This window comes from Danio rerio, chromosome 16 (assembly GCF_049306965.1).
Source record: "Danio rerio strain Tuebingen ecotype United States chromosome 16, GRCz12tu, whole genome shotgun sequence".
NCBI classification, from domain to species: Eukaryota; Metazoa; Chordata; class Actinopteri; order Cypriniformes; family Danionidae; genus Danio; species Danio rerio.
The window spans coordinates 18,720,295-18,745,293 of NC_133191.1; positions in this window are offsets into that span (position 1 = coordinate 18,720,295).

The window sequence follows — 24,999 nt, forward strand, 5'->3', positions numbered from 1 at the left end:
TGTGATAAAACCAGTTCCAGCCACTAAAAAGCATTTTCTTTTTGTTTTAGACAACATTTCATGCACTGTTAAATATGTTAAAGCAAGTTGCAAGTGAAAATCTTTGTCTCTGACTGAGTTTGCATTACTGCTTATTTTGACCTCTGCTGGCTCTGAAAAGCTCATTTTCAACGTTCAATTCAGAATGTGATAAAACCAGTTCCAGCCACTAAAAAGCATTTTCTTTTTGTTTTAGACAACATTTCATGCACTGTTAAACATGTTAAAGCAAGTTGCAAGTGAAAATCTATGTCTATGACTGAGTTTGCATTACTGCTTATTTTGACCTCTGCTGGCTCTGAAAAGCTCATTTTCAACGTTCAATTCAGAATATGATTAAACCAGTTCCAGCCACTAAAAAGCATTATGTTTTTGTTTTAGACAACATTTCATGCACTGTTAAACATGTTAAAGCAAGTTGCAAGTGAAAATCTATGTCTCTGACTGAGTTTGCATTACTGCTTATTTTGACCTCTGCTGGCTCTGAAAAGCTCATTTTCAACGTTCAATTCAGAATGTGATAAAACCAGTTCCAGCCACTAAAAAGAATTAGCTTTTTGTTTTAGACAACATTTCATGCACTGTTAAATATGTTAAAGCAAGTTGCAAGTGAAAATCTATGTCTATGACTGAGTTTGCATTACTGCTTATTTTGACCTCTGCTGGCTCTGAAAAGCTCATTTTCAACGTTTAATTCAGAATGTGATAAAACCAGTTCCAGCCACTAAAATGCATTATTCTTTTTGTTTAAGATAACATTTCATGCACTGTTAAACATGTTAAAGCAAGTTGCAAGTGAAAATCTATGTCTATGACTGAGTTTGCATTACTGCTTATTTTGACCTCTGCTGGCTCTGAAAAGCTCATTTTCAACGTTCAATTCAGAATGTGATAAAACCAGTTCCAGCCACTAAAAAGCATTTTCTTTTTGTTTTAGACAACATTTCATGCACTGTTAAACATGTTAAAGCAAGTTGCAAGTGAAAATCTTTGTCTCTGACTGAGTTTGCATTACTGCTTATTTTGACCTCTGCTGGCTCTGAAAAGCTCATTTTCAACGTTCAATTCAGAATATGATAAAACCAGTTCCAGCCACTAAAAAGCATTTTCTTTTTGTTTTAGACAACATTTCATGCACTGTTAAACATGTTAAAGCAAGTTGCAAGTGAAAATCTTTGTCTCTGACTGAGTTTGCATTACTGCTTATTTTGACCTCTGCTGGCTCTGAAAAGCTCATTTTCAACGTTCAATTCAGAATGTGATAAAACCAGTTCCAGCCACTAAAAAGCATTTTCTTTTTGTTTTAGACAACATTTCATGCACTGTTAAATATGTTAAAGCAAGTTGCAAGTGAAAATCTTTGTCTCTGACTGAGTTTGCATTACTGCTTATTTTGACCTCTGCTGGCTCTGAAAAGCTCATTTTCAACGTTCAATTCAGAATGTGATAAAACCAGTTCCAGCCACTAAAAAGCATTTTCTTTTTGTTTTAGACAACATTTCATGCACTGTTAAACATGTTAAAGCAAGTTGCAAGTGAAAATCTATGTCTATGACTGAGTTTGCATTACTGCTTATTTTGACCTCTGCTGGCTCTGAAAAGCTCATTTTCAACGTTCAATTCAGAATATGATTAAACCAGTTCCAGCCACTAAAAAGCATTATGTTTTTGTTTTAGACAACATTTCATGCACTGTTAAACATGTTAAAGCAAGTTGCAAGTGAAAATCTATGTCTCTGACTGAGTTTGCATTACTGCTTATTTTGACCTCTGCTGGCTCTGAAAAGCTCATTTTCAACGTTCAATTCAGAATGTGATAAAACCAGTTCCAGCCACTAAAAAGAATTAGCTTTTTGTTTTAGACAACATTTCATGCACTGTTAAATATGTTAAAGCAAGTTGCAAGTGAAAATCTATGTCTATGACTGAGTTTGCATTACTGCTTATTTTGACCTCTGCTGGCTCTGAAAAGCTCATTTTCAACGTTTAATTCAGAATGTGATAAAACCAGTTCCAGCCACTAAAATGCATTATTCTTTTTGTTTAAGATAACATTTCATGCACTGTTAAACATGTTAAAGCAAGTTGCAAGTGAAAATCTATGTCTATGACTGAGTTTGCATTACTGCTTATTTTGACCTCTGCTGGCTCTGAAAAGCTCATTTTCAACGTTCAATTCAGAATGTGATAAAACCAGTTCCAGCCACTAAAAAGCATTTTCTTTTTGTTTTAGACAACATTTCATGCACTGTTAAACATGTTAAAGCAAGTTGCAAGTGAAAATCTTTGTCTCTGACTGAGTTTGCATTACTGCTTATTTTGACCTCTGCTGGCTCTGAAAAGCTCATTTTCAACGTTCAATTCAGAATATGATAAAACCAGTTCCAGCCACTAAAAAGCATTTTCTTTTTGTTTTAGACAACATTTCATGCACTGTTAAATATGTTTAAGAAAGTTGCAAGTGAAAATCTATTTCTCTGACTGAGTTTGCATTACTGCTTATTTTGACCTCTGCTGGCTCTGAAAAGCTCATTTTCAACGTCCATCACAGAATGTGATAAAACCAGATCCAGCTACTAAAATGCATCATTCTTTTTGTTTTAGACAACATTTCATGCACTGTTAAATATGTTAAAGCAAGTTGCAAGTGAAAATCTTTGTCTCTGACTGAGTTTGCATTACTGCTTATTTTGACCTCTGCTGGCTCTGAAAAGCTCATTTTCAACGTTCAATTCAGAATGTGATAAAACCAGTTCCAGCCACTAAAAAGCATTTTCTTTTTGTTTTAGACAACATTTCATGCACTGTTAAACATGTTAAAGCAAGTTGCAAGTGAAAATCTATGTCTATGACTGAGTTTGCATTACTGCTTATTTTGACCTCTGCTGGCTCTGAAAAGCTCATTTTCAACGTTCAATTCAGAATGTGATAAAACCAGTTCCAGCCACTAAAAAGCATTTTCTTTTTGTTTTAGACAACATTTCATGCACTGTTAAATATGTTACAGCAAGTTGCAAGTGAAAATCAATGTCTATGACTGAGTTTGCATTACTGCTTATTTTGACCTCTGCTGGCTGAGAACAGCTCATTTTCAACGTTGAATTCAGAAAGTGATAAAACCAGATCCAGCCACTAAAATGCATTATTCTTTTTGTTTTAGATAACATTTCATGCACTGTTAAATATGTTAAAGCAAGTTGCAAGTAAAAATCTTTGTCTCTGACTGAGTTTGCATTACTGCTTATTTTGACCTCTGCTGGCTCTGAAAAGCTCATTTTCAACGTTCAATTCAGAATGTGATAAAACCAGTTCCAGCCACTAAAAAGCATTTTCTTTTTGTTTTAGACAACATTTCATGCACTGTTAAACATGTTAAAGCAAGTTGCAAGTGAAAATCTATGTCTATGACTGAGTTTGCATTACTGCTTATTTTGACCTCTGCTGGCTCTGAAAAGCTCATTTTCAACGTTCAATTCAGAATGTGATAAAACCAGATCCAGCCACTAAAAAGCATTTTCTTTTTGTTTTAGACAACATTTCATGCACTGTTAAACATGTTAAAGCAAGTTGCAAGTGAAAATCTATGTCTCTGACTGAGTTTGCATTACTGCTTATTTTGACCTCTGCTGGCTCTGAAAAGCTCATTTTCAACGTTCAATTCAGAATGTGATAAAACCAGTTCCAGCCACTAAAAAGCATTATCTTTTTGTTTTAGACAACATTTCATGCACTGTTAAATATGTTTAAGAAAGTTGCAAGTGAAAATCTATGTCTATGACTGAGTTTGCATTACTGCTTATTTTGACCTCTGCTGGCTCTGAAAAGCTCATTTTCAACGTTCAATTCAGAATGTGATAAAACCAGTTCCAGCCACTAAAAAGCATTTTCTTTTTGTTTTAGACAACATTTCATGCACTGTTAAATATGTTAAAGCAAGTTGCAAGTGAAAATCTATGTCTATGACTGAGTTTGCATTACTGCTTATTTTGACCTCTGCTGGCTCTGAAAAGCTCATTTTCAACGTTCAATTCAGAATGTGATAAAACCAGTTCCAGCCACTAAAAAGCATTATGTTTTTGTTTTAGACAACATTTCATGCACTGTTAAACATGTTAAAGCAAGTTGCAAGTGAAAATCTATGTCTCTGACTGAGTTTGCATTACTGCTTATTTTGACCTCTGCTGGCTCTGAAAAGCTCATTTTCAACGTTCAATTCAGAATGTGATAAAACCAGTTCCAGCCACTAAAATGCATTATTCTTTTTGTTTAAGATAACATTTCATGCACTGTTAAACATGTTAAAGCAAGTTGCAAGTGAAAATCTATGTCTATGACTGAGTTTGCATTACTGCTTATTTTGACCTCTGCTGGCTCTGAAAAGCTCATTTTCAACGTTCAATTCAGAATGTGATAAAACCAGTTCCAGCCACTAAAATGCATTATTCTTTTTGTTTTAGATAACATTTCATGCACTGTTAAACATGTTAAAGCAAGTTGCAAGTGAAAATCTATGTCTATGACTGAGTTTGCATTACTGCTTATTTTGACCTCTGCTGGCTCTGAAAAGCTCATTTTCAACGTTCAATTCAGAATGTGATAAAACCAGATCCAGCCACTAAAAAGCATTTTCTTTTTGTTTTAGACAACATTTCATGCACTGTTAAATATGTTAAAGCAAGTTGCAAGTGAAAATCTTTGTCTCTGACTGAGTTTGCATTACTGCTTATTTTGACCTCTGCTGGCACTGAAAAGCTCATTTTCAACGTTCAATTCAGAATGTGATAAAACCAGTTCCAGCCACTAAAAAGCATTTTCTTTTTGTTTTAGACAACATTTCATGCACTGTTAAACATGTTAAAGCAAGTTGCAAGTGAAAATCTATGTATATGACTGAGTTTGCATCACTGCTTATTTTGACCTCTGCTGACTCTGAAAAGCTCATTTTCAACGTTCAATTCAGAATGTGATAAAACCAGTTCCAGCCACTAAAAAGCATTTTCTTTTTGTTTTAGACAACATTTCATGCACTGTTAAACATGTTAAAGCAAGTTGCAAGTGAAAATTTATGTCTATGACTGAGTTTGCATTACTGCTTATTTTGACCTCTGCTGGCTCTGAAAAGCTCATTTTCAACGTTGAATTCAGAAAGTGATAAAACCAGATCCAGCCACTAAAATGCATTATTCTTTTTGTTTTAGACAACATTTCATGCACTGTTAAACATGTTAAAGCAAGTTGCAAGTGAAAATCTATGTCTCTGACTGAGTTTGCATTACTGCTTATTTTGACCTCTGCTGGCTCTGAAAAGCTCATTTTCAACGTTCAATTCAGAATGTGATAAAACCAGTTCCAGCCACTAAAAAGCATTTTCTTTTTGTTTTAGACAACATTTCATGCACTGTTAAATATGTTAAAGCAAGTTGCAAGTGAAAATCTTTGTCTCTGACTGAGTTTGCATTACTGCTTATTTTGACCTCTGCTGGCTCTGAAAAGCTCATTTTCAACGTTCAATTCAGAATGTGATAAAACCAGTTCCAGCCACTAAAAAGCATTTTCTTTTTGTTTTAGACAACATTTCATGCACTGTTAAACATGTTAAAGCAAGTTGCAAGTGAAAATCTATGTCTATGACTGAGTTTGCATTACTGCTTATTTTGACCTCTGCTGGCTCTGAAAAGCTCATTTTCAACGTTCAATTCAGAATATGATTAAACCAGTTCCAGCCACTAAAAAGCATTATGTTTTTGTTTTAGACAACATTTCATGCACTGTTAAACATGTTAAAGCAAGTTGCAAGTGAAAATCTATGTCTCTGACTGAGTTTGCATTACTGCTTATTTTGACCTCTGCTGGCTCTGAAAAGCTCATTTTCAACGTTCAATTCAGAATGTGATAAAACCAGTTCCAGCCACTAAAAAGAATTAGCTTTTTGTTTTAGACAACATTTCATGCACTGTTAAACATGTTAAAGCAAGTTGCAAGTGAAAATCTATGTCTCTGACTGAGTTTGCATTACTGCTTATTTTGACCTCTGCTGGCTCTGAAAAGCTCATTTTCAACGTTCAATTCAGAATGTGATAAAACCAGTTCCAGCCACTAAAAAGCATTATCTTTTTGTTTTAGACAACATTTCATGCACTGTTAAATATGTTTAAGAAAGTTGCAAGTGAAAATCTATGTCTATGACTGAGTTTGCATTACTGCTTATTTTGACCTCTGCTGGCTCTGAAAAGCTCATTTTCAACGTTCAATTCAGAATGTGATAAAACCAGTTCCAGCCACTAAAAAGCATTTTCTTTTTGTTTTAGACAACATTTCATGCACTGTTAAATATGTTAAAGCAAGTTGCAAGTGAAAATCTATGTCTATGACTGAGTTTGCATTACTGCTTATTTTGACCTCTGCTGGCTCTGAAAAGCTCATTTTCAACGTTCAATTCAGAATGTGATAAAACCAGTTCCAGCCACTAAAAAGCATTATGTTTTTGTTTTAGACAACATTTCATGCACTGTTAAACATGTTAAAGCAAGTTGCAAGTGAAAATCTATGTCTCTGACTGAGTTTGCATTACTGCTTATTTTGACCTCTGCTGGCTCTGAAAAGCTCATTTTCAACGTTCAATTCAGAATGTGATAAAACCAGTTCCAGCCACTAAAATGCATTATTCTTTTTGTTTAAGATAACATTTCATGCACTGTTAAACATGTTAAAGCAAGTTGCAAGTGAAAATCTATGTCTCTGACTGAGTTTGCATTACTGCTTATTTTGACCTCTGCTGGCTCTGAAAAGCTCATTTTCAACGTTCAATTCAGAATATGATAAAACCAGTTCCAGCCACTAAAAAGCATTTTCTTTTTGTTTTAGACAACATTTCATGCACTGTTAAACATGTTAAAGCAAGTTGCAAGTGAAAATCTTTGTCTCTGACTGAGTTTGCATTACTGCTTATTTTGACCTCTGCTGGCTCTGAAAAGCTCATTTTCAACGTTCAATTCAGAATGTGATAAAACCAGTTCCAGCCACTAAAAAGCATTTTCTTTTTGTTTTAGACAACATTTCATGCACTGTTAAATATGTTTAAGAAAGTTGCAAGTGAAAATCTATGTCTCTGACTGAGTTTGCATTACTGCTTATTTTGACCTCTGCTGGCTCTGAAAAGCTCATTTTCAACGTCCATCACAGAATGTGATAAAACCAGATCCAGCTACTAAAATGCATCATTCTTTTTGTTTTAGACAACATTTCATGCACTGTTAAATATGTTAAAGCAAGTTGCAAGTGAAAATCTTTGTCTCTGACTGAGTTTGCATTACTGCTTATTTTGACCTCTGCTGGCTCTGAAAAGCTCATTTTCAACGTTCAATTCAGAATGTGATAAAACCAGTTCCAGCCACTAAAAAGCATTATGTTTTTGTTTTAGACAACATTTCATGCACTGTTAAACATGTTAAAGCAAGTTGCAAGTGAAAATCTATGTCTATGACTGAGTTTGCATTACTGCTTATTTTGACCTCTGCTGGCTCTGAAAAGCTCATTTTCAACGTTCAATTCAGAATGTGATAAAACCAGTTCCAGCCACTAAAAAGCATTATGTTTTTGTTTTAGACAACATTTCATGCACTGTTAAACATGTTAAAGCAAGTTGCAAGTGAAAATCTATGTCTCTGACTGAGTTTGCATTACTGCTTATTTTGACCTCTGCTGGCTCTGAAAAGCTCATTTTCAACGTTCAATTCAGAATGTGATAAAACCAGTTCCAGCCACTAAAAAGCATTATCTTTTTGTTTTAGACAACATTTCATGCACTGTTAAATATGTTTAAGAAAGTTGCAAGTGAAAATCTATGTCTATGACTGAGTTTGCATTACTGCTTATTTTGACCTCTGCTGGCTCTGAAAAGCTCATTTTCAACGTTCAATTCAGAATGTGATAAAACCAGTTCCAGCCACTAAAAAGCATTTTCTTTTTGTTTTAGACAACATTTCATGCACTGTTAAATATGTTAAAGCAAGTTGCAAGTGAAAATCTTTGTCTCTGACTGAGTTTGCATTACTGCTTATTTTGACCTCTGCTGGCTCTGAAAAGCTCATTTTCAACGTTCAATTCAGAATGTGATAAAACCAGTTCCAGCCACTAAAAAGCATTTTCTTTTTGTTTTAGACAACATTTCATGCACTGTTAAACATGTTAAAGCAAGTTGCAAGTGAAAATCTATGTCTATGACTGAGTTTGCATTACTGCTTATTTTGACCTCTGCTGGCTCTGAAAAGCTCATTTTCAACGTTCAATTCAGAATGTGATAAAACCAGTTCCAGCCACTAAAAAGCATTATGTTTTTGTTTTAGACAACATTTCATGCACTGTTAAATATGTTACAGCAAGTTGCAAGGGAAAATCTATGTCTATGACTGAGTTTGCATTACTGCTTATTTTGACCTCTGCTGGCTGAGAACAGCTCATTTTCAACGTTGAATTCAGAAAGTGATAAAACCAGATCCAGCCACTAAAATGCATTATTCTTTTTGTTTTAGATAACATTTCATGCACTGTTAAACATGTTAAAGCAAGTTGCAAGTGAAAATCTATGTCTATGACTGAGTTTGCATTACTGCTTATTTTGACCTCTGCTGGCTCTGAAAAGCTCATTTTCAACGTTCAATTCAGAATGTGATAAAACCAGATCCAGCCACTAAAAAGCATTTTCTTTTTGTTTTAGACAACATTTCATGCACTGTTAAACATGTTAAAGCAAGTTGCAAGTGAAAATCTTTGTCTCTGACTGAGTTTGCATTACTGCTTATTTTGACCTCTGCTGGCTCTGAAAAGCTCATTTTCAACGTTCAATTCAGAATGTGATAAAACCAGTTCCAGCCACTAAAAAGCATTTTCTTTTTGTTTTAGACAACATTTCATGCACTGTTAAACATGTTAAAGCAAGTTGCAAGTGAAAATCTATGTCTCTGACTGAGTTTGCATTACTGCTTATTTTGACCTCTGCTGGCTCTGAAAAGCTCATTTTCAACGTTCAATTCAGAATGTGATAAAACCAGTTCCAGCCACTAAAAAGCATTATCTTTTTGTTTTAGACTACATTTCATGCACTGTTAAATATGTTTAAGAAAGTTGCAAGTGAAAATCTATGTCTATGACTGAGTTTGCATTACTGCTTATTTTGACCTCTGCTGGCTCTGAAAAGCTCATTTTCAACGTTCAATTCAGAATGTGATAAAACCAGTTCCAGCCACTAAAAAGCATTTTCTTTTTGTTTTAGACAACATTTCATGCACTGTTAAATATGTTACAGCAAGTTGCAAGTGAAAATCTATGTCTATGACTGAGTTTGCATTACTGCTTATTTTGACCTCTGCTGGCTGAGAACAGCTCATTTTCAACGTTGAATTCAGAAAGTGATAAAACCAGATCCAGCCACTAAAATGCATTATTCTTTTTGTTTTAGATAACATTTCATGCACTGTTAAACATGTTAAAGCAAGTTGCAAGTGAAAATCTATGTCTATGACTGAGTTTGCATTACTGCTTATTTTGACCTCTGCTGGCTCTGAAAAGCTCATTTTCAACGTTCAATTCAGAATGTGATAAAACCAGATCCAGCCACTAAAAAGCATTATCTTTTTGTTTTAGACAACATTTCATGCACTGTTAAACATGTTAAAGCAAGTTGCAAGTGAAAATCTTTGTCTCTGACTGAGTTTGCATTACTGCTTATTTTGACCTCTGCTGGCTCTGAAAAGCTCATTTTCAACGTTCAATTCAGAATGTGATAAAACCAGTTCCAGCCACTAAAAAGCATTTTCTTTTTGTTTTAGACAACATTTCATGCACTGTTAAACATGTTAAAGCAAGTTGCAAGTGAAAATCTATGTCTCTGACTGAGTTTGCATTACTGCTTATTTTGACCTCTGCTGGCTCTGAAAAGCTCATTTTCAACGTTCAATTCAGAATGTGATAAAACCAGTTCCAGCCACTAAAAAGCATTATCTTTTTGTTTTAGACAACATTTCATGCACTGTTAAATATGTTTAAGAAAGTTGCAAGTGAAAATCTATGTCTATGACTGAGTTTGCATTACTGCTTATTTTGACCTCTGCTGGCTCTGAAAAGCTCATTTTCAACGTTCAATTCAGAATGTGATAAAACCAGTTCCAGCCACTAAAAAGCATTTTCTTTTTGTTTTAGACAACATTTCATGCACTGTTAAACATGTTAAAGCAAGTTGCAAGTGAAAATCTTTGTCTCTGACTGAGTTTGCATTACTGCTTATTTTGACCTCTGCTGGCTCTGAAAAGCTCATTTTCAACGTTCAATTCAGAATGTGATAAAACCAGTTCCAGCCACTAAAAAGCATTTTCTTTTTGTTTTAGACAACATTTCATGCACTGTTAAACATGTTAAAGCAAGTTGCAAGTGAAAATCTATGTCTCTGACTGAGTTTGCATTACTGCTTATTTTGACCTCTGCTGGCTCTGAAAAGCTCATTTTCAACGTTCAATTCAGAATGTGATAAAACCAGTTCCAGCCACTAAAAAGCATTATCTTTTTGTTTTAGACAACATTTCATGCACTGTTAAATATGTTTAAGAAAGTTGCAAGTGAAAATCTATGTCTATGACTGAGTTTGCATTACTGCTTATTTTGACCTCTGCTGGCTCTGAAAAGCTCATTTTCAACGTTCAATTCAGAATGTGATAAAACCAGTTCCAGCCACTAAAAAGCATTTTCTTTTTGTTTTAGACAACATTTCATGCACTGTTAAATATGTTAAAGCAAGTTGCAAGTGAAAATCTTTGTCTCTGACTGAGTTTGCATTACTGCTTATTTTGACCTCTGCTGGCTCTGAAAAGCTCATTTTCAACGTTCAATTCAGAATGTGATAAAACCAGTTCCAGCCACTAAAAAGCATTTTCTTTTTGTTTTAGACAACATTTCATGCACTGTTAAACATGTTAAAGCAAGTTGCAAGTGAAAATCTATGTCTATGACTGAGTTTGCATTACTGCTTATTTTGACCTCTGCTGGCTCTGAAAAGCTCATTTTCAACGTTCAATTCAGAATGTGATAAAACCAGTTCCAGCCACTAAAAAGCATTATGTTTTTGTTTTAGACAACATTTCATGCACTGTTAAACATGTTAAAGCAAGTTGCAAGTGAAAATCTATGTCTCTGACTGAGTTTGCATTACTGCTTATTTTGACCTCTGCTGGCTCTGAAAAGCTCATTTTCAACGTTCAATTCAGAATGTGATAAAACCAGTTCCAGCCACTAAAATGCATTATTCTTTTTGTTTAAGATAACATTTCATGCACTGTTAAACATGTTAAAGCAAGTTGCAAGTGAAAATCTATGTCTCTGACTGAGTTTGCTTTACTGCTTATTTTGACCTCTGCTGGCTCTGAAAAGCTCATTTTCAACGTTCAATTCAGAATATGATAAAACCAGTTCCAGCCACTAAAAAGCATTTTCTTTTTGTTTTAGACAACATTTCATGCACTGTTAAACATGTTTAAGCATTTTGCAAGTGAAAATCTATGTCTCTGACTGAGTTTGCATTACTACTTATTTTGACCTCTGCTGGCTCTGAAAAGCTCATTTTCAACGTTCAATTCAGAATGTGATAAAACCAGATCCAGCCACTAAAAAGCATTTTCTTTTTGTTTTAGACAACATTTCATGCACTGTTAAATATGTTAAAGCAAGTTGCAAGTGAAAATCTATGTCTATGACTGAGTTTGCATTACTGCTTATTTTGACCTCTGCTGGCTGAGAACAGCTCATTTTCAACGTTGAATTCAGAAAGTGATAAAACCAGATCCAGCCACTAAAATGCATTATTCTTTTTGTTTTAGATAACATTTCATGCACTGTTAAACATGTTAAAGCAAGTTGCAAGTGAAAATCTATGTCTATGACTGAGTTTGCATTACTGCTTATTTTGACCTCTGCTGGCTCTGAAAAGCTCATTTTCAACGTTCAATTCAGAATGTGATAAAACCAGATCCAGCCACTAAAAAGCATTTTCTTTTTGTTTTAGACAACATTTCATGCACTGTTAAATATGTTAAAGCAAGTTGCAAGTGAAAATCTTTGTCTCTGACTGAGTTTGCATTACTGCTTATTTTGACCTCTGCTGGCTCTGAAAAGCTCATTTTCAACGTTCAATTCAGAATGTGATAAAACCAGTTCCAGCCACTAAAAAGCATTATGTTTTTGTTTTAGACAACATTTCATGCACTGTTAAACATGTTAAAGCAAGTTGCAAGTGAAAATCTATGTCTATGACTGAGTTTGCATTACTGCTTATTTTGACCTCTGCTGGCTCTGAAAAGCTCATTTTCAACGTTCAATTCAGAATGTGATAAAACCAGTTCCAGCCACTAAAAAGCATTATGTTTTTGTTTTAGACAACATTTCATGCACTGTTAAACATGTTAAAGCAAGTTGCAAGTGAAAATCTATGTCTCTGACTGAGTTTGCATTACTGCTTATTTTGACCTCTGCTGGCTCTGAAAAGCTCATTTTCAACGTTCAATTCAGAATGTGATAAAACCAGTTCCAGCCACTAAAAAGCATTATCTTTTTGTTTTAGACAACATTTCATGCACTGTTAAAAATATTTAAGAAAGTTGCAAGTGAAAATCTATGTCTATGACTGAGTTTGCATTACTGCTTATTTTGACCTCTGCTGGCTCTGAAAAGCTCATTTTCAACGTTCAATTCAGAATGTGATAAAACCAGTTCCAGCCACTAAAAAGCATTTTCTTTTTGTTTTAGACAACATTTCATGCACTGTTAAATATGTTAAAGCAAGTTGCAAGTGAAAATCTTTGTCTCTGACTGAGTTTGCATTACTGCTTATTTTGACATCTGCTGGCTCTGAAAAGCTCATTTTCAACGTTCAATTCAGAATGTGATAAAACCAGTTCCAGCCACTAAAAAGCATTTTCTTTTTGTTTTAGACAACATTTCATGCACTGTTAAACATGTTAAAGCAAGTTGCAAGTGAAAATCTATGTCTATGACTGAGTTTGCATTACTGCTTATTTTGACCTCTGCTGGCTCTGAAAAGCTCATTTTCAACGTTCAATTCAGAATGTGATAAAACCAGTTCCAGCCACTAAAAAGCATTATGTTTTTGTTTTAGACAACATTTCATGCACTGTTAAATATGTTACAGCAAGTTGCAAGTGAAAATCTATGTCTATGACTGAGTTTGCATTACTGCTTATTTTGACCTCTGCTGGCTGAGAACAGCTCATTTTCAACGTTGAATTCAGAAAGTGATAAAACCAGATCCAGCCACTAAAATGCATTATTCTTTTTGTTTTAGATAACATTTCATGCACTGTTAAACATGTTAAAGCAAGTTGCAAGTGAAAATCTATGTCTATGACTGAGTTTGCATTACTGCTTATTTTGACCTCTGCTGGCTCTGAAAAGCTCATTTTCAACGTTCAATTCAGAATGTGATAAAACCAGTTCCAGCCACTAAAAAGCATTTTCTTTTTGTTTTAGACAACATTTCATGCACTGTTAAACATGTTAAAGCAAGTTGCAAGTGAAAATCTTTGTCTCTGACTGAGTTTGCATTACTGCTTATTTTGACCTCTGCTGGCTCTGAAAAGCTCATTTTCAACGTTCAATTCAGAATGTGATAAAACCAGTTCCAGCCACTAAAAAGCATTTTCTTTTTGTTTTAGACAACATTTCATGCACTGTTAAACATGTTAAAGCAAGTTGCAAGTGAAAATCTATGTCTCTGACTGAGTTTGCATTACTGCTTATTTTAACCTCTGCTGGCTCTGAAAAGCTCATTTTCAACGTTCAATTCAGAATGTGATAAAACCAGTTCCAGCCACTAAAAAGCATTATCTTTTTGTTTTAGACTACATTTCATGCACTGTTAAATATGTTTAAGAAAGTTGCAAGTGAAAATCTATGTCTATGACTGAGTTTGCATTACTGCTTATTTTGACCTCTGCTGGCTCTGAAAAGCTCATTTTCAACGTTCAATTCAGAATGTGATAAAACCAGTTCCAGCCACTAAAAAGCATTTTCTTTTTGTTTTAGACAACATTTCATGCACTGTTAAATATGTTAAAGCAAGTTGCAAGTGAAAATCTTTGTCTCTGACTGAGTTTGCATTACTGCTTATTTTGACCTCTGCTGGCTCTGAAAAGCTCATTTTCAACGTTCAATTCAGAATGTGATAAAACCAGTTCCAGCCACTAAAAAGCATTTTCTTTTTGTTTTAGACAACATTTCATGCACTGTTAAACATGTTAAAGCAAGTTGCAAGTGAAAATCTATGTCTATGACTGAGTTTGCATTACTGCTTATTTTGACCTCTGCTGGCTCTGAAAAGCTCATTTTCAACGTTCAATTCAGAATGTGATAAAACCAGTTCCAGCCACTAAAAAGCATTATGTTTTTGTTTTAGACAACATTTCATGCACTGTTAAATATGTTACAGCAAGTTGCAAGTGAAAATCTATGTCTATGACTGAGTTTGCATTACTGCTTATTTTGACCTCTGCTGGCTGAGAACAGCTCATTTTCAACGTTGAATTCAGAAAGTGATAAAACCAGATCCAGCCACTAAAATGCATTATTCTTTTTGTTTTAGATAACATTTCATGCACTGTTAAACATGTTAAAGCAAGTTGCAAGTGAAAATCTATGTCTATGACTGAGTTTGCATTACTGCTTATTTTGACCTCTGCTGGCTCTGAAAAGCTCATTTTCAACGTTCAATTCAGAATGTGATAAAACCAGATCCAGCCACTAAAAAGCATTTTCTTTTTGTTTTAGACAACATTTCATGCACTGTTAAACATGTTAAAGCAAGTTGCAAGTGAAAATCTTTGTCTCTGACTGAGTTTGCATTACTGCTTATTTTGACCTCTGCTGGCTCTGAAAAGCTCATTTTCAACGTTCAATTCAGAATGTGATAAAACCAGTTCCAGCCACTAAAAAGCATTTTCTTTTTGTTTTAGACAACATTTCATGCACTGTTAAACATGTTAAAGCAAGTTGCAAGTGAAAATCTATGTCTCTGACTGAGTTTGCATTACTGCTTATTTTGACCTCTGCTGGCTCTGAAAAGCTCATTTTCAACGTTCAATTCAGAATGTGATAAAACCAGTTCCAGCCACTAAAAAGCATTATCTTTTTGTTTAAGATAACATTTCATGCACTGTTAAACATGTTAAAGCAAGTTGCAAGTGAAAATCTATGTCTCTGACTGAGTTTGCATTACTGCTTATTTTGACCTCTGCTGGCTCTGAAAAGCTCATTTTCAACGTTCAATTCAGAATATGATAAAACCAGTTCCAGCCACTAAAAAGCATTTTCTTTTTGTTTTAGACAACATTTCATGCACTGTTAAACATGTTAAAGCAAGTTGCAAGTGAAAATCTTTGTCTCTGACTGAGTTTGCATTACTGCTTATTTTGACCTCTGCTGGCTCTGAAAAGCTCATTTTCAACGTTCAATTCAGAATGTGATAAAACCAGTTCCAGCCACTAAAAAGCATTATCTTTTTGTTTTAGACAACATTTCATGCACTGTTAAACATGTTAAAGCAAGTTGCAAGTGAAAATCTATGTCTATGACTGAGTTTGCATTACTGCTTATTTTGACCTCTGCTGGCTCTGAAAAGCTCATTTTCAACGTTGAATTCAGAAAGTGATAAAACCAGATCCAGCCACTAAAATGCATTATTCTTTTTGTTTTAGATAACATTTCATGCACTGTTAAACATGATAAAGCAAGTTGCAAGTGAAAATCTATGTCTATGACTGAGTTTGCATTACTGTTTATTTTGACCTCTGCTGGCTCTGAAAAGCTCATTTTCAACGTTCAATTCAGAATGTGATAAAACCAGTTCCAGCCACTAAAAAGCATTTTCTTTTTGTTTTAGACAACATTTCATGCACTGTTAAACATGTTAAAGCAAGTTGCAAGTGAAAATCTATGTCTATGACTGAGTTTGCATTACTGCTTTATTTTGACCTCTGCTGGCTCTGAAAAGCTCATTTTCAACGTTCAATTCCGAATGTGATAAAACCAGTTCCAGCCACTAAAAAGCATTATGTTTTTGTTTTAGACAACATTTCATGCACTGTTAAACATGTTAAAGCAAGTTGCAAGTGAAAATCTATGTCTCTGACTGAGTTTGCATTACTGCTTATTTTGACCTCTGCTGGCTCTGAAAAGCTCATTTTCAACGTTCAATTCAGAATGTGATAAAACCAGTTCCAGCCACTAAAAAGCATTATCTTTTTGTTTTAGACAACATTTCATGCACTGTTAAATATGTTTAAGAAAGTTGCAAGTGAAACTCTATGTCTATGACTGAGTTTGCATTACTGCTTATTTTGACCTCTGCTGGCTCTGAAAAGCTCATTTTCAACGTTCAATTCAGAATGTGATAAAACCAGTTCCAGCCACTAAAAAGCATTTTCTTTTTGTTTTAGACAACATTTCATGCACTGTTAAATATGTTAAAGCAAGTTGCAAGTGAAAATCTTTGTCTCTGACTGAGTTTGCATTACTGCTTATTTTGACCTCTGCTGGCTCTGAAAAGCTCATTTTCAACGTTCAATTCAGAATGTGATAAAACCAGTTCCAGCCACTAAAAAGCATTTTCTTTTTGTTTTAGACAACATTTCATGCACTGTTAAACATGTTAAAGCAAGTTGCAAGTGAAAATCTATGTCTATGACTGAGTTTGCATTATGCTTATTTTGACCTCTGCTGGCTCTGAAAAGCTCATTTTCAACGTTCAATTCAGAATGTGATAAAACCAGTTCCAGCCACTAAAAAGCATTAGCTTTTTGTTTTAGACAACATTTCATGCACTGTTAAATATGTTTAAAAAAGTTGCAAGTGAAAATCTATGTCTATGACTGAGTTTGCATTACTGCTTATTTTGACCTCTGCTGGCTCTGAAAAGCTCATTTTCAACGTTCAATTCAGAATGTGATAAAACCAGTTCCAGCCACTAAAATGCATTATTCTTTTTGTTTAAGATAACATTTCATGCACTGTTAAACATGTTAAAGCAAGTTGCAAGTGAAAATCTATGTCTATGACTGAGTTTGCATTACTGCTTATTTTGACCTCTGCTGGCTCTGAAAAGCTCATTTTCAACGTTCAATTCAGAATGTGATAAAACCAGTTCCAGCCACTAAAATGCATTATTCTTTTTGTTTTAGATAACATTTCATGCACTGTTAAACATGTTAAAGCAAGTTGCAAGTGAAAATCTATGTCTATGACTGAGTTTGCATTACTGCTTATTTTGACCTCTGCTGGCTCTGAAAAGCTCATTTTCAACGTTCAATTCAGAATGTGATAAAACCAGATCCAGCCACTAAAAAGCATTTTCTTTTTGTTTTAGACAACATTTCATGCACTGTTAAATATGTTAAAGCAAGTTGCAAGTGAAATCTATGTCTATGACTGAGTTTGCATCACTTCTTATTTTGACCTCTGCTGGCTCTGAAAAGCTCATTTTCAACGTTCAATTCAGAATGTGATAAAACCAGTTCCAGCCACTAAAAAGCATTTTCTTTTTGTTTTAGACAACATTTCATGCACTGTTAAACATGTTAAAGCAAGTTGCAAGTGAAAATCTATGTCTATGACTGAGTTTGATTTACTGCTTATTTTGACCTCTGCTGGCTCTGAAAAGCTCATTTTCAACGTTGAATTCAGAAAGTGATAAAACCAGATCCAGCCACTAAAATGCATTATTCTTTTTGTTTTAGATAACATTTCATGCACTGTTAAACATGTTAAAGCAAGTTGCAAGTGAAAATCTATGTCTATGACTGAGTTTGCATTACTGCTTATTTTGACCTCTGCTGGCTCTGAAAAGCTCATTTTCAACGTTCAATTCAGAATGTGATAAAACCAGATCCAGCCACTAAAAAGCATTTTCTTTTTGTTTTAGACAACATTTCATGCACTGTTAAACATGTTAAAGAAAGTTGCAAGTGAAATTCTTTGTCTCTGACTGAGTTTGCATTACTGCTTATTTTGACCTCTGCTGGCTCTGAAAAGCTCATTTTCAACGTTCAATTCAGAATGTGATAAAACCAGTTCCAGCCACTAAAAAGCATTTTCTTTTTGTTTTAGACAACATTTCATGCACTGTTAAACATGTTAAAGCAAGTTGCAAGTGAAAATCTATGTCTATGACTGAGTTTGCATTACTGCTTATTTTGACCTCTGCTGGCTCTAAAAAGCTCATTTTCAACGTTCAATTCAGAATGTGATAAAACCAGTTCCAGCCACTAAAAAGCATTATCTTTTTGTTTTAGACAACATTTCATGCACTGTTAAACATGTTAAAGCAAGTTGCAAGTGAAAATCTATGTCTCTGACTGAGTTTGCATTACTGCTTATTTTGACCTCTGCTGGCTCTGAAAAGCTCATTTTCAACGTTCAATTCAGAATGTGATAAAACCAGTTCCAGCCACTAAAAAGCATTATCTTTTTGTTTTAGACATTTCATGCACTGTTAAACATGTTAAAGCAAGTTGCAAGTGAAAATCTATGTCTCTGACTGAGTTTGCATTACTGCTTATTTTGACCTCTGCTGGCTCTGAAAAGCTCATTTTCAACGTTCAATTCAGAATGTGATAAAACCAGATCCAGCCACTAAAAAGCATTTTCTTTTTGTTTTAGACAACATTTCATGCACTGTTAAATATGTTAAAGCAAGTTGCAAGTGAAAATCTATGTCTATGACTGAGTTTGCATTACTGCTTATTTTGACCTCTGCTGGCTGAGAACAGCTCATTTTCAACGTTGAATTCAGAAAGTGATAAAACCAGATCCAGCCACTAAAATGCATTATTCTTTTTGTTTTAGATAACATTTCATGCACTGTTAAACATGTTAAAGCAAGTTGCAAGTGAAAATCTATGTCTATGACTGAGTTTGCATTACTGCTTATTTTGACCTCTGCTGGCTCTGAAAAGCTCATTTTCAACGTTCAATTCAGAATGTGATAAAACCAGATCCAGCCACTAAAAAGCATTTTCTTTTTGTTTTAGACAACATTTCATGCACTGTTAAACATGTTAAAGCAAGTTGCAAGTGAAAATCTTTGTCTCTGACTGAGTTTGCATTACTGCTTATTTTGACCTCTGCTGGCTCTGAAAAGCTCATTTTCAACGTTCAATTCAGAATGTGATAAAACCAGTTCCAGCCACTAAAAAGCATTTTCTTTTTGTTTTAGACAACATTTCATGCACTGTTAAACATGTTAAAGCAAGTTGCAAGTGAAAATCTATGTCTATGACTGAGTTTGCATTACTGCTTATTTTGACCTCTGCTGGCTCTGAAAAGCTCATTTTCAACGTTCAATTTAGAATGTGATAAAACCAGTTCCAGCCACTAAAAAGCATTAGCTTTTTGTTTTAGACAACATTTCATGCACTGTTAAATATGTTTAAGAAAGTTGCAAGTGAAAATCTATCTCTATGACTGAGTTTGCATTACTGCTTATTTTGACCTCTGCTGGCTCTGAAAAGCTCATTTTCAACGTTCAATTCAGAATGTGATAAAACCAGTTCCAGCCACTAAAATGCATTATTCTTTTTGTTTAAGATAACATTTCATGCACTGTTAAACATGTTAAAGCAAGTTGCAAGTGAAAATCTATGTCTATGACTGAGTTTGCATTACTGCTTATTTTGACCTCTGCTGGCTCTGAAAAGCTCATTTTCAACGTTCAATTCAGAATGTGATAAAACCAGTTCCAGCCACTAAAATGCATTATTCTTTTTGTTTTAGATAACATTTCATGCACTGTTAAACATGTTAAAGCAAGTTGCAAGTGAAAATCTATGTCTATGACTGAGTTTGCATTACTGCTTATTTTGACCTCTGCTGGCTCTGAAAAGCTCATTTTCAACGTTCAATTCAGAATGTGATAAAACCAGATCCAGCCACTAAAAAGCATTTTCTTTTTGTTTTAGACAACATTTCATGCACTGTTAAATATGTTAAAGCAAGTTGCAAGTGAAAATCTTTGTCTCTGACTGAGTTTGCATTACTGCTTATTTTGACCTCTGCTGGCTCTGAAAAGCTCATTTTCAACGTTCAATTCAGAATGTGATAAAACCAGTTCCAGCCACTAAAAAGCATTTTCTTTTTGTTTTAGACAACATTTCATGCACTGTTAAACATGTTAAAGCAAGTTGCAAGTGAAAATCTATGTATATGACTGAGTTTGCATCACTGCTTATTTTGACCTCTGCTGACTCTGAAAAGCTCATTTTCAACGTTCAATTCAGAATGTGATAAAACCAGTTCCAGCCACTAAAAAGCATTTTCTTTTTGTTTTAGACAACATTTCATGCACTGTTAAACATGTTAAAGCAAGTTGCAAGTGAAAATTTATGTCTATGACTGAGTTTGCATTACTGCTTATTTTGACCTCTGCTGGCTCTGAAAAGCTCATTTTCAACGTTGAATTCAGAAAGTGATAAAACCAGATCCAGCCACTAAAATGCATTATTCTTTTTGTTTTAGATAACATTTCATGCACTGTTAAACATGTTAAAGCAAGTTGCAAGTGAAAATCTATGTCTATGACTGAGTTTGCATTACTGCTTAATTTGACCTCTGCTGGCTCTGAAAAGCTCATTTTCAACGTTGAATTCAGAATGTGATAAAACCAGATCCAGCCACTAAAAAGCATTTTCTTTTTGTTTTAGACAACATTTCATGCACTGTTAAACATGTTAAAGCAAGTTGCAAGTGAAAATCTTTGTCTCTGACTGAGTTTGCATTACTGCTTATTTTGACCTCTGCTGGCTCTGAAAAGCTCATTTTCAACGTTCAATTCAGAATGTGATAAAACCAGTTCCAGCCACTAAAAAGCATTTTCTTTTTGTTTTAGACAACATTTCATGCACTGTTAAACATGTTAAAGCAAGTTGCAAGTGAAAATCTATGTCTCTGACTGAGTTTGCATTACTGCTTATTTTGACCTCTGCTGGCTCTGAAAAGCTCATTTTCAACGTTCAATTCAGAATGTGATAAAACCAGTTCCAGCCACTAAAAAGCATTATCTTTTTGTTTTAGACAACATTTCATGCACTGTTAAATATGTTTAAGAAAGTTGCAAGTGAAAATCTATGTCTATGACTGAGTTTGCATTACTGCTTATTTTGACCTCTGCTGGCTCTGAAAAGCTAATTTTCAACGTTCAATTCAGAATGTGATAAAACCAGTTCCAGCCACTAAAAAGCATTTTCTTTTTGTTTTAGACAACATTTCATGCACTGTTAAATATGTTAAAGCAAGTTGCAAGTGAAAATCTTTGTCTCTGACTGAGTTTGCATTACTGCTTATTTTGACCTCTGCTGGCTCTGAAAAGCTCATTTTCAACGTTCAATTCAGAATGTGATAAAACCAGTTCCAGCCACTAAAAAGCATTTTCTTTTTGTTTTAGACAACATTTCATGCACTGTTAAACATGTTAAAGCAAGTTGCAAGTGAAAATCTATGTCTATGACTGAGTTTGCATTACTGCTTATTTTGACCTCTGCTGGCTCTGAAAAGCTCATTTTCAACGTTCAATTCAGAATATGATTAAACCAGTTCCAGCCACTAAAAAGCATTATGTTTTTGTTTTAGACAACATTTCATGCACTGTTAAACATGTTAAAGCAAGTTGCAAGTGAAAATCTATGTCTCTGACTGAGTTTGCATTACTGCTTATTTTGACCTCTGCTGGCTCTGAAAAGCTCATTTTCAACGTTCAATTCAGAATGTGATAAAACCAGTTCCAGCCACTAAAAAGAATTAGCTTTTTGTTTTAGACAACATTTCATGCACTGTTAAATATGTTAAAGCAAGTTGCAAGTGAAAATCTATGTCTATGACTGAGTTTGCATTACTGCTTATTTTGACCTCTGCTGGCTCTGAAAAGCTCATTTTCAACGTTTAATTCAGAATGTGATAAAACCAGTTCCAGCCACTAAAATGCATTATTCTTTTTGTTTAAGATAACATTTCATGCACTGTTAAACATGTTAAAGCAAGTTGCAAGTGAAAATCTATGTCTATGACTGAGTTTGCATTACTGCTTATTTTGACCTCTGCTGGCTCTGAAAAGCTCATTTTCAACGTTCAATTCAGAATGTGATAAAACCAGTTCCAGCCACTAAAAAGCATTTTCTTTTTGTTTTAGACAACATTTCATGCACTGTTAAACATGTTAAAGCAAGTTGCAAGTGAAAATCTTTGTCTCTGACTGAGTTTGCATTACTGCTTATTTTGACCTCTGCTGGCTCTGAAAAGCTCATTTTCAACGTTCAATTCAGAATATGATAAAACCAGTTCCAGCCACTAAAAAGCATTTTCTTTTTGTTTTAGACAACATTTCATGCACTGTTAAACATGTTAAAGCAAGTTGCAAGTGAAAATCTTTGTCTCTGACTGAGTTTGCATTACTGCTTATTTTGACCTCTGCTGGCTCTGAAAAGCTCATTTTCAACGTTCAATTCAGAATGTGATAAAACCAGTTCCAGCCACTAAAAAGCATTTTCTTTTTGTTTTAGACAACATTTCATGCACTGTTAAATATGTTAAAGCAAGTTGCAAGTGAAAATCTTTGTCTCTGACTGAGTTTGCATTACTGCTTATTTTGACCTCTGCTGGCTCTGAAAAGCTCATTTTCAACGTTCAATTCAGAATGTGATAAAACCAGTTCCAGCCACTAAAAAGCATTTTCTTTTTGTTTTAGACAACATTTCATGCACTGTTAAACATGTTAAAGCAAGTTGCAAGTGAAAATCTATGTCTATGACTGAGTTTGCATTACTGCTTATTTTGACCTCTGCTGGCTCTGAAAAGCTCATTTTCAACGTTCAATTCAGAATATGATTAAACCAGTTCCAGCCACTAAAAAGCATTATGTTTTTGTTTTAGACAACATTTCATGCACTGTTAAACATGTTAAAGCAAGTTGCAAGTGAAAATCTATGTCTCTGACTGAGTTTGCATTACTGCTTATTTTGACCTCTGCTGGCTCTGAAAAGCTCATTTTCAACGTTCAATTCAGAATGTGATAAAACCAGATCCAGCCACTAAAAAGAATTAGCTTTTTGTTTTAGACAACATTTCATGCACTGTTAAATATGTTAAAGCAAGTTGCAAGTGAAAATCTATGTCTATGACTGAGTTTGCATTACTGCTTATTTTGACCTCTGCTGGCTCTGAAAAGTTCATTTTCAACGTTTAATTCAGAATGTGATAAAACCAGTTCCAGCCACTAAAATGCATTATTCTTTTTGTTTAAGATAACATTTCATGCACTGTTAAACATGTTAAAGCAAGTTGCAAGTGAAAATCTATGTCTATGACTGAGTTTGCATTACTGCTTATTTTGACCTCTGCTGGCTCTGAAAAGCTCATTTTCAACGTTCAATTCAGAATGTGATAAAACCAGTTCCAGCCACTAAAAAGCATTTTCTTTTTGTTTTAGACAACATTTCATGCACTGTTAAACATGTTAAAGCAAGTTGCAAGTGAAAATCTTTGTCTCTGACTGAGTTTGCATTACTGCTTATTTTGACCTCTGCTGGCTCTGAAAAGCTCATTTTCAACGTTCAATTCAGAATATGATAAAACCAGTTCCAGCCACTAAAAAGCATTTTCTTTTTGTTTTAGACAACATTTCATGCACTGTTAAACATGTTAAAGCAAGTTGCAAGTGAAAATCTTTGTCTCTGACTGAGTTTGCATTACTGCTTATTTTGACCTCTGCTGGCTCTGAAAAGCTCATTTTCAACGTTCAATTCAGAATGTGATAAAACCAGTTCCAGCCACTAAAAAGCATTTTCTTTTTGTTTTAGACAACATTTCATGCACTGTTAAATATGTTTAAGAAAGTTGCAAGTGAAAATCTATGTCTCTGACTGAGTTTGCATTACTGCTTATTTTGACCTCTGCTGGCTCTGAAAAGCTCATTTTCAACGTCCATCACAGAATGTGATAAAACCAGATCCAGCTACTAAAATGCATCATTCTTTTTGTTTTAGACAACATTTCATGCACTGTTAAATATGTTAAAGCAAGTTGCAAGTGAAAATCTTTGTCTCTGACTGAGTTTGCATTACTGCTTATTTTGACCTCTGCTGGCTCTGAAAAGCTCATTTTCAACGTTCAATTCAGAATGTGATAAAACCAGTTCCAGCCACTAAAAAGCATTTTCTTTTTGTTTTAGACAACATTTCATGCACTGTTAAACATGTTAAAGCAAGTTGCAAGTGAAAATCTATGTCTATGACTGAGTTTGCATTACTGCTTATTTTGACCTCTGCTGGCTCTGAAAAGCTCATTTTCAACGTTCAATTCAGAATGTGATAAAACCAGTTCCAGCCACTAAAAAGCATTTTCTTTTTGTTTTAGACAACATTTCATGCACTGTTAAATATGTTACAGCAAGTTGCAAGTGAAAATCAATGTCTATGACTGAGTTTGCATTACTGCTTATTTTGACCTCTGCTGGCTGAGAACAGCTCATTTTCAACGTTGAATTCAGAAAGTGATAAAACCAGATCCAGCCACTAAAATGCATTATTCTTTTTGTTTTAGATAACATTTCATGCACTGTTAAATATGTTAAAGCAAGTTGCAAGTAAAAATCTTTGTCTCTGACTGAGTTTGCATTACTGCTTATTTTGACCTCTGCTGGCTCTGAAAAGCTCATTTTCAACGTTCAATTCAGAATGTGATAAAACCAGTTCCAGCCACTAAAAAGCATTTTCTTTTTGTTTTAGACAACATTTCATGCACTGTTAAACATGTTAAAGCAAGTTGCAAGTGAAAATCTATGTCTATGACTGAGTTTGCATTACTGCTTATTTTGACCTCTGCTGGCTCTGAAAAGCTCATTTTCAACGTTCAATTCAGAAT